Source organism: Oryctolagus cuniculus, chromosome X (genome assembly GCF_964237555.1).
Source record: "Oryctolagus cuniculus chromosome X, mOryCun1.1, whole genome shotgun sequence".
NCBI classification, from domain to species: Eukaryota; Metazoa; Chordata; class Mammalia; order Lagomorpha; family Leporidae; genus Oryctolagus; species Oryctolagus cuniculus.
Window position 1 is genome coordinate 47506721 of NC_091453.1, and position 13953 is coordinate 47520673.

Sequence of the window (13953 nt, forward strand, 5' to 3'; positions counted from 1 at the left end):
ATCCACAGCTAATATTGTACTCAATGGTGAAAAAGTGTAGGCATTTCTTCTAACATCGGAAAAAAAAAAAAAAAGGATACCCAGTCTCACCACTTCTTTTCAACATAGTATTGGAAGTCCTAGAAATGGTAATTAGGCAAGAAAAAAAAGCAAAGGGCATTTGAATAGAAAAGGAAGTGAAAAAATGTCTCTATTTGCTGACAATGTGTATTATATCCAGAAAACCTTAAAGACTTCACCATAAAACAGTCAGAACTGATAAACAAATTCATTAAAGTTGCACAATATAAAAATCAACATATAAAAATAAGCATTAATAATAAATATCTAAAAAAGGAAATTAAGAAAACAATTTCATTTATAATAGTATCAAAAAATAAGTAAAATACTTATGGGTAAATTTAACCAAGGAAGCGAAAGAGCTTTATATTGAAAGCTATAAAATACAGAAGAAAAACTGAAGATGACACAAATAAATGGAAAGATAATCATATTCATGGATCAAAATTTCTAATATTATTAAAATGTCTATACTAAATAAAGTTATCTATGAATTAAATATATTCCATATAAAATTCAAAAATAATTTAAAAAAAACTAGAAAATGATTCTAAATTCATATGGAACCACAAAAGACCACAAACAGTAAAAACAAAATTGACTCAAAAGAACAAAGGAGAATGAATCACACTATGAGATTTCAAAATATATTACAAAAATGTATTAATCAAAAGAGCATGGTACTATCATAAAAGCAGACATGTCAACCAACAGAATAAGAGAGACCAAAGCTAGACTCACACATCTATGATTAATTGATTTCCAACAAAGTTGGCCAGAACACACAATAGGGAAAGAACAGTCTCTTCAATAAATGGTTTTATGAAAACTGAATATCTACCTGGAGAAGAGTGAAAATGGATCATATTTCATCCTTTATACAAAAATCAACTAAAATGGATTAAAATGTAAACATAAGACCTTAAGTTGTAAAACTACTCCAATAGAATATTGGGGGCATTCCATGACATTGGTCTGGGCAATGATTTCTTGGATATGATCCCAAAAGTACAAGCAAGGACAGCAAAACAGAAAAATGCGATTACACCACATTAAAAAATTCTGCACAGCAAAAGGGACAATTACTAACCTGAAGAGAAAACCCACAAATTGAAAGAAAATATTTGCAAATCATACATAGGATAAGGGGCTAATATGTAAATTATACAGAAACACGAATTACTCAAGAACATGAAAACAAATAATCTAATAAAATGAATAAAGATTTGAATATAGGTTTTTAAATGCAAATGGCCAACATATATATGAAAAATATGTGCTATGACCTTAATAATGAAGAAAATGTTAAATTAAAATCACAGTGAGATACTATATCACATCTATTGGAATTGCTATTATAAAACTGATGAACCATAAGAAGTGTTGGTAAGAGCTGTGAAGGAAACGGAAAGGCCATGTGCTACTGCGAGCAGTGTAAATATGTACAGCCATTTTAAAAAATAGTAATGAGCTTCCTGAAATTATTCAAAATAGAACCACCACATGACTCAGCAATTCTTCTTCTTGGTATATAGCCAAATGAATTGAAGGAAATATATAGAAGCCATATTTGCACTCTCATGTTCCTTGAAGCATAATTTACAAAACTAAAGTATGGAAACAATCTAAGTGGATGGATTAAGAAAATATGGGGTTATACATAATGGAGTATTATTCAGCCTTAAAAACTAAACAAAATTCTGTCATTTGCAGTTATATGGATGAACACAGAAGATAAGTTATGCTAAGTGAAATAAGCCAGGCATATTGAGACAAATATTGCACTATCTTACTTACATGTAGAATCTTAAAAAAGTTCTAGTGATCTTCTTATTGTACATCATATTGTATATAGGTAATAATGATGTGTATTTTATAGTTTCTGAAATAGTAGTCTAAGTATTCTCACCAGAAAGAAATGGTAAGGGTGTTAAGCAATGAATATGTTAATTAGCTAATGTCATCATTTCAGAATGTATACATATGTCATACCATCATATTATATCCCTAAAAATATACAATATACAATTATTTGCCAATTAAAGATATAATAAATTTTTAAAGTATTTTATTTAGGGTCCGGGGCTGTGCCATAGCTGGTAAAGCCACTGCTTGCAGTGCCAGCATCCCATGTGGGTGCTGGTTCAAGACCCAGCTGCTCCACTCCCAATCCAGCTCTCTGTTGTGGCCTGAGAAAGCAGTAGAAGATGGTCTAAGTCACTGGGCCCCTGTACCCTCTTGGGAGACCTGGAAGAAGCTCCTGGCTCTTGGCTTCAGATCACCAGCAGCTCTGGCCATTGCTGTCATCTGGGGAATGCAGATGAAGACCTTTATCTCTCTCTCTGCCTCTGCTTCTCTGTAACTCTGCCTTTCAAATGAATAAATAAATCTTTTAAAAATATTTTATTTATTTGAGAGATAGCGTTACAGACACAGAGAGGGAAAAACATAGAGAAAGATCTTTTATCTGCCGGTTCACTCCCCAAATAGCTGTCATGGTTGGAGCTGGGCCAATCTGAAGTGAAGAGCCAGAAGCTTCTTCCAGGTCTCCCACGTGGGTTCAGAGGCTCAAGCATTTGGGCCATTTTTCACTGCTTTCCCAGGCCATAGCAGAGAGCTGGAACAGAAGTGGAGCAGCCGGGTCTTGAACCAGTGCCCATATGGGATGCTGGCACTGCAGGCAGTGGCTTTACCTGCTATGCCACAGCGCCGACCCCTAAAATAAAAATTTTAAAAATCAAAGAAAACATCCTTAACATGAAAAGTGCACAGCTAACATCATAGTCAATGATGAAGGACTATAAATTTTTTCTTTATGATCAGGAATAAGGCAAATATGTCTGCTTACAATGCTTCTACTCAAGACATTCCTGGAAGCTCTGTCCATAGTAGTCAGGAAGAAAAAGAAAGAAAAGACATTCAACTTGTTCCTAGAAGACAGGATCTGCAAACACAAGACATTTCATATCAGAATCTAAAAGACATAAACAACACCTAGATCTAATAAGCAAATTCAGTAACTTATAGGACACAAAAATCAATTGCATTTCTGTTTGTACAGTGAAAAATATGAAAAGGAATGTAAGAAAACAATTCGATTTATAACAGCATTAGAAAGAATAGACTCCTTAGTAACAAGCCAAATTAAACAGGTAAGACTTGTACAATGATAAACTACAAAATATTTCTGAGAGAGATTTAAAAATATATAAATAAATGGAAAGACATCTTATGTTTATTATTAAAAGGCAACATTGTTAAGATGGCAATACTATCCATAGGATTATATCTGTAGGTTTAAAGCAATCCTCATCAAAATCTCATTGGGATTTATGCAGAAATAGAAAAGTATATTGTAAAATTTCCGTGGAGTCTCAACAGAATTGTAAAAAGCCCGTCCAGGGAAGCTGTTTGGCATAGTGTTTAAGATGCCGCTTAGGTTATCCGCATCCCATATCAGAGCCCTTACGTTCAGATCCCGGCTTCCTGCTAAGGCCCAGTCTGAGAGCCAGCAGGCACTGAATCATGTAGTTGCATCCCTGCCACTCATGTGGTAGAGACCTAGACAGAGTTCGTGGTTACCAGATATCTGGAGAGTGAATCAGCAAATGGAAGTGCTCTCTCTCACAAGCACATGCTCTCTCTCTCTCTCTCTCTCTCTCTCTCTCTTCATCTCAACAAAAAGGACTTTTTGAAAGCAGCCAAAATATTCTTGAAAAACAAGAACCAATTTAGGGAACCCATGCTTCCTGATTTCAAGTCTTACTATAGAAGTCTAGTGAAAAAACAGTATGGTAATGGCATAAGACCAAAAGACCAATGCAACAAAATGGAAATTCTAAAAGCAGCCCCTCACATAGGTAGTCAGTTGATTTTTATGAAAGGTGCCAAGACCATAATGGGGAAAGGACAGTCCTTCCAACAAATGGTGGATATAAATTGGATATCATGCAACATATAATGAAGTGTGACCTTTACTTTACTCAATGTATAAAACTTATTTCAGAGTTTATGAAATACCTAAACAAAAGACAAAAAGCTATAATATCCCAGTGGAATACACAGGGAGAAATCTTCATGACATTGGATTTGGCAAGAAATTTTTAAATATCACACCAAAACCACAAGCAACAACAACAACAACAAAAAAAAAGAAGCTGAACTTTATCAAATTTTTAAACTTCTGTTACATGAAATGAAACTATTAACAGAGTGAAAAGACATTCTGTAGAATTTGAGAAAATATATGCAAATCACCTGTGACTTAAGAAATTGATATTCAAAAAATGTATAAAGTACTTCTAAAACTAAAGAAAATTAAAAATAGGCAAAGGACAGCCGGTGCTGCTGCTCACTTCGTTAAACCTCCGCCTGCGGCATCAGCACACCGGGTTCTAGTCCCGGTCGGGGCCCCAGATTCTGTCCCGGTTGCTCCTCTTCCAACCCATCTCTCTGCTGTGGCCCAGGAAGGCAGTGGAGGATGGCCCAAGTGCTTGGGTCCTGCACCCGCATGGGAGACCAGGAGAAGCACCTGGCTCCTGGCTTCGGACTGGCGCAGCATGCCAGCCATGGTGGCCATTTGGGGGGTGAACCAACAGAAAACGGAGGACCTTTCTCTCAGTCTATCTCTCTCTGACTGTCTAACTCGGCCTGTCAAAAAAAAAAAAATAGGCAACGGAGATTTCTTCTAGGAAATAAAATATTAAACAAACAAAATAAAAATTACTTACATTTCTAGTCATTGAAGATATGCAAATCAAATGAGATGATACTTTACATCCAGTAATATCATTATTATCAAAAATACGAAACAAAAAGAAAATAGGAAATGTTGCTAAGATGTGGAGACATTAAAATTCATGTGCCTTGCTGGTTGGAATGTAAAATGGGACAATTACTATAAAGGAGATTACTATATTATCCTTAATTCCACTTCTAGGTACATAACTGAAAAGAAGTGAAAACACAGATTCAAATGGCAGTTGTACATTAATGTTCTTAGCAATATCATTCACAATCACCAAAATAAATTCGTTGAGCTTTGTTTGATGGTCCATTCTGCCTTAGTGGATGGTCTATCTATAATGAATGTTCCCTGAACAATTGCAATAGTGGGTATTCTACTGTTGTGGCATGGAATTTACTGTAAATGTTAATTGAATACTGTTTGTTGACCGTGGTATGGAGTTCTGAATCCTTGCAGTGGTGTTGAAGTTATCTGTCAGTTTTGCTTAATTTCTTAACAGTGCTATTATTTGTTGCATACACATTTACTAGAGCTGCCTTAGAGGACTAACTCTTAACATTATCTCAGGTTTGTCTTTATTTGTTGCCCTTACTCTGATGTCTACTTTATTGATATTAATATGATCACTCTTGCTGTCTTTTGATTAATATTTGTATGATGTATCTTTTTCTCAACTTTTACTTTCAACCTACATATGCCATTGTATTTGAAATAAATTTCTTTTACATAGTATAAAATAGATAATCTTTCTTAATTGCTGTTTAGATTATTTGCAATTAATTCCATTATTGATAAATGAGAGTGCTTATAAAAGTTCATAAAAATGAAATTAAAAGGTAATATTCATTTTCAATGAAATTTTGAAAGACTTTCATATTAGGTTTGAGTCTGATCGTTTGTTATTTGTCTTATGATTGCTCCCTCTGTTTTCTATTCTTCTCTTTCCCTTTTCCTGCCTTAAGATGTGTTACTTAAACATTTTTTTATATTTAGTATACTTAGTGTATTTCTTATCATATTTTTTATTTTGGGATTGTTGTAAGCATTATATTATACATACATAGCTTGTCACAATCTACTGGCATCAACCTTTGAATACCTCAAGGGAAATGTAGAAATCTTTTCCCTACATTGGTCCCTTTGCCCTCCATCCTTTTTATAGTATAATTGAATTAAAAATTTCCTTTTCATACATTGAAAATAACATCAGAAAATTTTTGCTTCACTTGTCAAACACAATTTAGAAAACTTGGGAGGAGTGGCAGGCACTGTGGCATAGCAGGTAAAGCCTCTGCCTACAGTTCCTGCATATCATATGGGCACTGGTTCGAGTCCTGGCTACTCCACTTTGATCCAGCCCTCTGCTATGGCCTGGCCTGGGAAAGCAGTGTGGACCCCTGCACCCTGGTGAGAGACTCAAAAGAAGCTCCAGGTACCTGGTTTCAGATCAGTGCAGCTCTGGCTATTGTGGCTATTTGGGGAGTGAACTAGCAGAAGGAAGACTTCTCCCTCCCCCCATCTATAACTCTGCATTTCAATTAAATGAATAAATCTTTAAAAAAAAAAGAAAACTGGGATGGTTAATAATACATTTTGTTTACTCAGATTTTTCACTCTTCCTCTTGTTCTTTCTTCCTTCTTGATGTCCCAAGATTTCTTCTTATTTTCTGTTTAAAGTGGTTCATTTAAGCAGTATTTTAGTACAGACATGTTGGTTAAAAATTCTCATAACTCTCTTTGGCACTTGAGAATGTTTTGATTTCCATTTAATGACTTTTTTTTGCTGGTTACAGAAGTCTGAGTTGACAACTACTTTCTTTCAGTACTTAAAAACATTATGGGGATATGTTTTGGCCCAGAAATTAAGTTGCCACTTGGGATATCTTCATTCCACATCTGAGTCCTGGCTCTGCTTCCAGTTCCAGCTTCCTGCTAATGTGCACTCTGGGAGGCAGTAGTTGCAAGCTCAAGTGGCGGGTTCTCTGTCACACTGGAGATCCAAATTGAGTTCCAGTTTCCTGGCTTCAGTCTGGCCCACTCTCTGCTATTGGACAGAAATTTTGGAAGTGAACCAGTAGAGGAAAGATATTTCTCTCTCTTTGTCCATCTGTTTCTGCACTTTTCAAACAAGATAATTAAATACATAAAATATTAAAACATGTTTTCTCAATTCCATCTGATCTCCATGTTTTCTAACGAGAAATCTAATGTCCTTTTCTACATAAGTCCTTATGGACGTTTTCCTTCTTATTGTTTTCAAGTTTTTTTTCTTTAGTTTTCAGAAGTTAGTGATTTGTTTTGCAATATATTTCTTTAGTTTATCCTGTTTGATATTTACTCAGTTTCTTGAATATGTAGATCAAGGGCTTTGGCCAAATTTAGAGAATTTTCTGTCTTCATATTTTCGAATATTTTTTCAGCCCATGTTTTTTTTTTCTTTCTGGGACTTCAATTTGATAAATGCTAGATTATTTGCTATTATCCCCCAAGTTCCTGAAACAGTGCTTGCTGTATTGTTTTATTTATTATGTTCTTATTTATATCATTTATTGTTTTATTATCTGCTATTTACTTTTTTGAGAGACAGAGATATAGAAAGAAACAGAGAAAGTCAGAGACATCTTCCATCTATTGGTTCACTCCCCAGATGCCAAGCCTGAACTAGCAAATGCCAGGATTCCAAAACTTGCTCTGTTGTCTCCAACATGGCTGGCTGGCAGGGAAACAGCTACTTGAGCCATTATTTGTTGCCTCCCAAGGTGCAACATTATCAGGAAATTGTAATCAAAAGCAGAGTCAGGACTCAACCCCAGACACTCCAAAATGGAATGTGTGCTTCAAGTGGTGTCTTAACAGCTGTGCCAAAAGTCTGCCTCCATTTTATTTTTTTTTTCCGATTGGTTGTTGTCAGTCTAATTTCATTGAAGAAATGACTATGTTGTACTATAATATATTCAAATAATTCAAAAAAAGAAGAGAGTTGAAAAACGGAGAATGCATGAGATTTCCAAAATTGGAAGACAAAATTGGAAGCAGCAAAAGCAATACTCAGAGCACAACCTATGACGGTGAAAACTTACTTTAAGAAAAAAAGAGAATGTTTTCAAGTCTGTAACTTGAACTTTTACCTGCAGTTACTAGCAAGAAAACTAAACCCCAAACCCAAAGAATCAGCTCATAAAGATTATAATAATAGATAATGAAGTAGACAATAGGGGTAACTGTTTGGCACAGAGGTTAAGTTACTACTTGGGACTCCTAGATCGCACATGGGAGTGCCTTGTGCAAGTCCTGGATCTACTTCTGATTTTAGTTTCCTACTAATGTGCACTGTGGGAGATTCAGATTGAGTTCTGGGCACCTGGCTTTGGCCTGGCTCAGCCCTGACTTTTGCAGGCATTTGAGAAGTATACCAGTGGGTGAAAATCTCATCTTGTCCATGTCTGTCTCTCTGAGTCTCTGTGTGTGTGTGTGTGTGTGTGTGTGTGTGTCTTTTTGTCCTTCAAATAAAATGAAATCATTTTTTAAAAAAGAAACAGATAATTAAAAGTTAAAGTAAAAGTTAATGAAACCAAAAGTTGGTTCTTCAAAAGAGCAACAAGATTGGCAACCATTAGCTCAATTGACCCTCCCAAAAAATAAAAAAAAAATGTTTGATAAGTTTAAAACTATTCTAAATAAACTGCTTTAAAAAGTAAGAGAGAGAGCAAGAAAGAGAAAAAATGAAATTTGAGGGAAAAAAAAAAAACAAAAAAGATACAGGAGTCAAAGTATTAAAATCCTAAAATAATGAACTAACATAACATTCATCTTAAAGAAATAAAAATATAGGTGAGTGATATTAAGAAAAACTGTCATCAAATTAAATAAACGAAGATATTAAATTCTAGAAGTCATAAAGCATCAAAAGTTACCTAAGAACAAATTGACAATCTAAATAGACTTGAAATAAACTGAGAGATTTAACCTTTACCCAGAAAACTTCTTCCTTAGGAAAGCTCAAGACAGAGTGGATTCAGTAACAAATTATACCAAGCATTTGAAAAAAATAATACCAATTTTCACAAATTCTTCAAAACATAAAAGAGAATGGAACACTACCCAGCCTTATTATGAGATCAATATTACCCTCACACCAAACTAAACAAAGAAATCACAAGAAATAAAACTATACACTGACATCTTTTATGAATATAGACACTGAAATCCTCAACAAAACACCAATAAACTGAATCCATCAATATATTGTAGGGGGAGGCTTTGTTTTGCAGTGGGTTAAGCTACCTCTTTCAACAATGATATCCGGTATCAGAACACTGGTTCAAGTTCCTGCTGCCCTGCTTCCTATCCAGCTCTCTGCTAATGCATTTGGGAAGGCAGTAAATGTCCCAAGTACTTGGATCCCTGTCACCCACATGTGAGACCCAGATAGAGTTCCTGGTTCCTGGCTTAGGCCTAGCTCAGACCCAGCCATTGCAGTGATTTGGGGAGTAATCCAGAGGATGGAAGATCCAAATCTCTCTCTCTCTCTCTCTCTCTCTCTCTCTCTCTCTCTGCTTTCAAATCAACCAATCATACACACACACACACACACACACACACACAGATATTTAAAGATTATACACCATTACCAAGTGGAGTTTATCTCAAGAAGGCAAAGTTGGCTTAACACCAAAATTAATTGATGCAATATACCACACCAAAAGAATAAAGGATAAAACCACATGACCATCCCAATAGACACAGGAAAACAACTGACCAAATTCAATGCCCCTTCATGATTTAAAAAATGTTTTATGAACTATAAATAGTTTATAAACTATAAGTACAAAGTGATTTTTTCAATTTCATAAAATGCATCTATGAAGAAAACTGCAGCTAACATAGTTTACTCAATGGCAAAACCTTGAAACTTTCCTCCAAAGGTCAGGAAAAACACATGAATATCTCCCCTTTTCACTTCTATTCAACATTGTATTGGCAGTTCTAGCCAGGGTAGTTAGACAAGAAAATGATTCTCTATTTGCAGATGATATTCGCTTCCATATAGAAAAACCTAAGGAATCAAGTAAAATATACAAGGACTAATGATTGAATCTAGAAAGACTGAAAGATACAGGATCAGTAGAAATCAAAAAGACAATTATAAAGCTTAAGGTATCATGATATTTGAGTTCTTGACATACTACAGATCTATAATAACTTAATAATCAGCATAGTAATGGTATAAAAAGAGACATATAAGCCAATGATACAGAATAGAGCTCCCAGAAATAAACTTTCACATCTATAGAGCTATTGTAACTAAAAACAACATGAGACTGGCATTGAAAACACAGAAAAATTGAACCAAATAGAGACCCCAGAAGTGACTCCGTATATCTACAACCAATTGATTCTTGACAGGATTTCAAAAACACACTGGAGAAAGAACATCTTCTTCTATAAATGGTGCTGTGACAACCATTTATTCCTGTGCAGAAGACTGAAAGTTGATCCCTATCACTCATCCTATGCAAAATCAACACAAAATGGCTCAGGATATACATGTGACATCGGGACCTCGGAGAATACCAGAAGAACATTTAGAGGCAACACTTCCACACTTGGGCATAGGCAGCCATTTTTTGGATAATACCACAAAAGCACAGGCAAGAAAACAAAATTGAATAAACGGGATTGAACTGAACTAAGAAGTTTCTGCACAAAACGGAATCAACAGAGTAAAGAGACAATTCCCAGAATGAGAGAAAATATTTGCAAGCTACTTATCTGAAAAAGGATTAACATCCAGAATACTTAAGAAATTCAGAAAACTCAGTAACAACAAGAAAATCAAACAATCCAGTTAAGAAATGGGCAGATCCTGAACAGACATTACATAGAAAAAACACAAATGCTCAATAAATATATTTAAAAAGATCAGCATTATTAGAAAACAGGAAAACACAAATTCAAAACACAATGAGATCTTCTCACTCCAGTAAGAATGGCTATCATCAAAATAAAAAAAAAAAAAGTCAAGGCCAGCGCTGTGGCCAGTGGACTAAGCCTCGGCCTACAGAGCCGGCATCCCATTTGGACACTGGTTCTTGTCCTGGCTGCTCCTCTTCATGTCCAGCTCTCTCCTATGGCCTGGGAAAGTAATAGAAAATGGCCCAAGTTCTTGCCCCCTGCACCCCTGTGGGAGACCCAGAGGAAGTTCCTGGCTCCTGGCTTCGGATCAGCGCAGCTCCGGCCATTGCAGCCACTTGGGGAGTGAACCAGCAGATGGAATGCCTCTTTCTCTCTCTCTCTGCCTCTCCTACTCTTTCTGTGTAACTCTGACTTTCAAATAAATAAATAAAATCTTTAAAAAAAGAAAAAAAGTCACAGGCACTGGCAAGGATGCATAAGAGAAACAAATACATTGTTGTTGGGAATGTAAATTAGAAAAGTCATTGTAGTGAACTGCATGGAGATGTCTCAGAAAATAGGGCCTGGCAAAGGGATATCTGCATTCTCATATTTTTATGGCATTATTTTTAATAAAAATTATGAAATAACATGGTACTAAAACTTTTAAAAACCTCTCATTTGTTTTTGTCTACAGTATCAATGACAACCAAAATTTAAGTTAAGAAAGCAAGTCCAATGTGGTGTAGTGGATAAAGCCACTGCCTGCAGTGTCGGCATCCCATATGGACACCAGTTTGAGTCCTGGCTGCTCCTCTTTGAATCCAGCTCCCTGCTAATGCATCTGGGAAAACAGCAGAAGATGACCTAAGTTTTTGGGCCCCTGCACTGACATGGGAGACCCAGAAGAACCTCCTGGCTCCTGGCTTCATATTGGGCCAGCATTGGCCATTGTGGTCATTTGGGGACTGAACCAGTTGATGAAAAATTTTGCTCTCTTATTTTCTGTCTCTCTCTCTTTCTAACTGTTCTTTTCAAATATAAATATATCTCTTTAAAAAAGAAAATAATTCCATTACTATCATATCAGAAATAATAAAGTAAATAAGAGTATATTTATTATTATCAGTGCAAAATATTACTCTGGAAACTACAAAATTCTGCAGAAACAAATCGGAGAAGAGCTAAGCAAATAGAAAGATATAGGGAAACCATTCTATGTCCAAGGGTTTTAAGACAATGTTGCTAAGATAGCGGTATTCTGCAAATTCATATAAAAATTAAGACAATCCTTATCAAAACCCCAGCTTATTTATTTACAGAAATTAAAAATCTGGTTCCAAAATGAAAGGCAAACAGGATCATCAAAAGTTGGAGGATTCACACTTCCAGATTTCAAATTTCGTAAAACTTACTGAACACATACAGATTTCAATGTATACTTAATCAAGACCATGTGTTCTGGAGTATATATAGATTAATGGACTAGAACTCATAACCCAGGAACAAACCTTAATGGTAATAATCAACTGATTTTCAAAAGTGGCACCAATACAAAGGAGACAGAATTTTTCAATATTCAGGGCTATGACAACTGGATAGCCACATGTAAAGGAATGAAGTTGGACACTTAAATTTTACCACAACCAAAATTAATTGAAAATGTGTCAAAGACCTAGTTGTAACAGTTAAATCTACTGAACTGTTAGAAGAGAACACAGGAGCAAGTATACATGACCTGAAATTAAACAGTCGTTTCTTAGATATGGCACCAAACCTCCAGCAACAAAAGGAGAAAAACAGTTAAACTGGAAACCATCAAAATTATAAAAAAAAAGATTTTGTATTTCAAAGGCCACCACCAAGAAAGTGAAAAGAAATCCCATAGAATAGAAAAATTTTGCAAATTACATATCAGATAGGCAACTTGTATCTAAATATGTAAGCTACTATAGTGTTCAATAATAAAAGACAAAAATTCTGATTTTTAGGAGCATTTTTAGAGCATGGTCACCACCACGTGGAAGCCGAGCCACAGGAGCCGCCGGGCCTCCGGGGCGCCGGCTCCGCCGGACCCACCGGAGCAGCCGGACCCACCAGACCCGCCAGACCCGCCAGAGCCACAGAGTCTGCGCGCCAGTGCTGGAAGGGGAGGTGAGCTAAAAACCTCTCTGTAACCCGAGACACTGGCAGGGAAAGGCAAAAAGAGCCTGCAGAGAACAAGGCCTGAAACCCCATTGGGGAAAGTTCACCAGGCTGGCTGGAGGAGAGAAAAAATCAAATAAATAAGGGGAACCGGCATGTACATTTAGCCTCTCTCTCCACTCACCTTACAAAGCCGAGCAAGACATAGGGCAGGCGCGATTTTATGTAAGTAAAGCAGTGCACGCCATTTTGCATATGTAAAGCGGGTGCCCCTCATTAGCGAAGCAGAAAAACCTGACTCTGGTAAGCAAACGAATACCCACAGGGGCCAGATTTCCTACATCAACTACTCTCAATTCCACTCAGCTGTGTGGAATTACGTCCCAACTGAGTCAAAAAAAAAAAAAAAAAAAGAGAGAGAGAGAGAGAGTGAGAGCGAGCAAGAGAACAATCAGGGTGAATCACCTTTGGCACACCCTTAACCCTGTAGAACCAGAGCTCTCAGGCCACATCCATCACAGCCTCTAAGGATCCATCAAAAGCAGACAGTCCGCTTAATCTAGAGTCATAGTATAAGGAGAAAAAACCAAAGAATATCTCCAATATGCCAAACAAACGCAAAAGCCGAGGTAACAAGAACAAGGAAGACACTATGATGCCCCTAAATGAAATAGACTCCCCAATTCAAGATTATGAAGATGATGAAATAGAAGAAATGCAAGCAACGGATCTCAAAAAATTGATAAGAACATTAAGAAGTTCTCAAAAACAAATTCTCAAACTATAGAAATCCTTAATGGACAAGATAGAAAATCTCTCTCATGAAAATGAAATACTAAGGAGGAATCAAAATTAAATGAAACAACTAGTAGAACATGAAACTGTGATAGTGACGAGAAATCATAATGAAATGAAGAATTCAATAGATCAAATGACAAACACATTAGAGAGCCTTAAAAACAGAATGGGTGAAGCAGAAGAGAGAATATCAGACTTAGAAGACAGAGCACAGGAAAATATACAATCAAACCAAAGAAAAGAAGAGGAAATTAGAAATCTAAAACATATTGTCGGGAATCTTCAGGATACTATTAAAAAAACCAACA

The 13953-nt window shown here is 36.1% G+C and overlaps 1 long non-coding RNA gene across 1 annotated transcript in view; it reads left to right on the forward strand.

Annotated features, from left to right (window-relative positions):
- The window catches only part of LOC138847731 (uncharacterized), a 102927-nt gene extending 89391 nt beyond the window's left edge, over positions 1 to 13536 (forward strand). The window contains exon 3 of the long non-coding RNA XR_011385680.1: positions 11400 to 13536. This is a non-coding gene — a long non-coding RNA (uncharacterized lncRNA). The remainder of the gene's footprint in view (positions 1 to 11399) is intronic.
- The last annotated feature ends 417 nt before the right edge of the window (positions 13537 to 13953 follow it).